Below are 2,811 nucleotides of genomic sequence, written 5' to 3'. Positions count from 1 at the left end.
TTTCTTCAGGGGAACTGATCTGGGTCATTTGGAGATCAACTGTAATATCGGGGATTCTCCAGGTGCCGCCTGGAGGTTGACAACTTAGCTATCAAGTGTTAATAATACCCTTCCACTCTGGACTAAATAAGCAAGTCAATCCTTATGCAAAAGAATAAACGGACACAAATCTTGACATTTAAAATTGCAGTATTCATAAACTTGTCGGGGAATATGACCGTCCTCCAGGGCCCTCTGTTGCTAATGTGAAAATCACTATTGCCCGACAGAAGAACTTCAAAGGGAGAGTCCAATGGGAAACTGCTGGATCCTCTAGGGTTACCAATCTCCAGGTCAGGTCTGGAGTTCTCCCAAAGATCTACAGACTACCAGGGTCGGTTCCCCTGGAGAAAATGGTGACTTTGGAAGACACTCTATGGTAAACCATAGAGACTGGGAGAAAAAGGAAGTCCCTCCCGAAAGCACCACTCCCAAATCTTCAGGGATTTTTCAAGCCAGAACAGTTAACCCGGTCACCCCAAGCAGAGTTTTATGACATGCAGGTGAAGATGTTAACTGAAATGTGTAAGTTAAAATGGTAGTCTGTATAGGCTTCGGAGGAACGCAAGGGAGCGTAACAGTCCAGACGCAGGCAAAACTCTGTTTTCACTTGCCAAGTTTCGAGGGAAGTCAGACAAACCTCCCATTTCCTCTCCCTTTCGGAGATAAATGTATCACCCCCTGCTATTAAAAAGATAAAGGCAGAGCAAAGGTCGAATTGCCACCCTTTGCGTGCGAGGAAGCAACAGCGATCCGGCCTCTCACGATCCTACTTCCTCGCAGGAACAAGCTGTGATTGTTCCTGTTTTGAAAGAGACCCTCGCTCCGCCCTTTATTACTCTGAGGTTACATCATTTTTAAAGGTTTCTTTCCCCCCCTGACAGGTCAGAGGGTGTCATTCTTGCCTGGAAAAAACCAGTCAAATAGGCTTTTACTCGCGTGTTTGTAGTTGGGTATCTGTGTCAGCCTTGGCTTCAGAACCAATTTAGAGTCCAGTGGCACCTAGAAGAAGAAGAGGAGGAGGAGGAGGAGGAAAAAGAAGAAGAGAAAGAGGAGGAGGAGGAGGAGACTGGATTCATACCCCACCCTTCACTCAGAGTCTCAGAGCCGCTTACAAACTCCTTTCCCTTCCCCTCCCCACGACAGTGACCAGGGGGGACCTGGAAACCCTACTTCAATGGCAAAGTGGGGATTCGAACCTGGGACTCCCCAATCCTAGTCGTACACTCTAACCACTTCGCAGCACCGGCCCTCACACTCCTTAGCTAGATTCCATCAGACTTTCACCCCTCCCTTGTTCCCAGGGTGTAGGCCACATGGCTCTTCCCTCGCTTACTTTATCCTCACTACAACCCTGTGAGGTAGGATGGGCTGAAAGAGAACAACTGGCCTATGATCACTGGCTGAGTGGTGTGGGAGAAGGAGGATTTGAACTGAGGCCCTAGTCCTCCACCGCATGGTAATGGTGGTTAGGGTGTTGGACTAGGACCTGAGAGACCTGGGTTCAGATCCCCACTCTGCCGTGGCCGCTCTAACCTACTTCACAGGGCGCTCATGGTGAGGATAAAATGGAGGGGAGGAAAAGAAGTAGTAGGAGATTGGATTGATACCCCGCCCTTCAGTACCCGAAGGAGTCTCAGAGCAGCTCACAATCTCCTTTCCCTCCCTCTCCCCACAACAGACACCCTGTGAGGTAGGTGGGGCTGAGAGAACTCTTGACAGAAACTGCTCTTTTTCAAGAACAGCTGTGCCAGAGTTATGGCTTGCCCAAGGTCATCCAGCAGCTGCAAGTGGAGGAGTGGGGAATCAAACCCGGTTCTCCCAGATTAGAACCCTTGCTCCTAACTCTACAGCAAACTGAAGGAGAACAGTTTCTTAATTAGAAAAAAAGAATGGCAAATAGGTTCTTGGGAACATATCCAGCCTGCTATTCAACTAACAAAGTGTGGTTCAGGAGAAAACCTGACTTCTTTATTTGAGCATTTATTCCCATTTGACAAGGGATGAACAAAACCATTCTAGGGTCAATACCAATGCTGCCTCTAAGCTGTGGAGTCTTGTGAGCAAAAATTCTACTTTGTGAGCGACTGGCATGAAAGTGGTGAGCAAGCGATTTGGCTGCTGCATCGATTGGTTTGCTCTGGAGCCCTCCTTCCTGAGCGAAGACAAAGATGTGTGAGCCGGAGGCTAAAAAACTGTGAGCTGGCTCACACTCGCTCAGCTTAGAGGGAACACTGGTCGATATGGCTATCGATGATTGCTGAAGCCCAGAATATCTTGACATGTGTAGATATAAAGAGGGGAAACTGTAAAAAGTGGGCTTAAAACGACCAGATATGCAAGATGTATATGGCTTGTGGCCAGTGTTCCCTCTAAGCTGATTTGGCTATCTATGATTGCTGCAGCCCAGAATATCTTCAGGAAAGACATGTGTAGATCAATGTTCCCTCTAAGCTGTGGAGTCTTGTGAGCAAAAATTCTACTTGGTGAGCTACTGGCATTAAAGTTGTGAGCGAGCGATTTGGGTCCTGCATCAGTTAGTTTGCTGTGGAGCCCTCCTTCCTGAGCCAAGGCAAAAATGTGTGTGCCGGAGGCTAAAAAACTGTGAGCTAGCTCACATTCACTCACCTTAGAGGGAACACTGGTGTAGATATAAAGAGGGGAAACGGTAAAAAGTGGGCTTAAAAACGACGAGATATGCAAGATGTATATGGCTTGTGGCATTTTTATACAAAATCCGAAAGTATGGGGGGGGGCGGCGTGCGCTCTACG

This window comes from Gekko japonicus, unplaced genomic scaffold (assembly GCF_001447785.1).
Source record: "Gekko japonicus isolate JY-2015 unplaced genomic scaffold, Gekko_japonicus_V1.1 scaffold1021, whole genome shotgun sequence".
Taxonomy (NCBI): domain Eukaryota; kingdom Metazoa; phylum Chordata; class Lepidosauria; order Squamata; family Gekkonidae; genus Gekko; species Gekko japonicus.
This window is presented reverse-complemented; position numbering follows the sequence as displayed.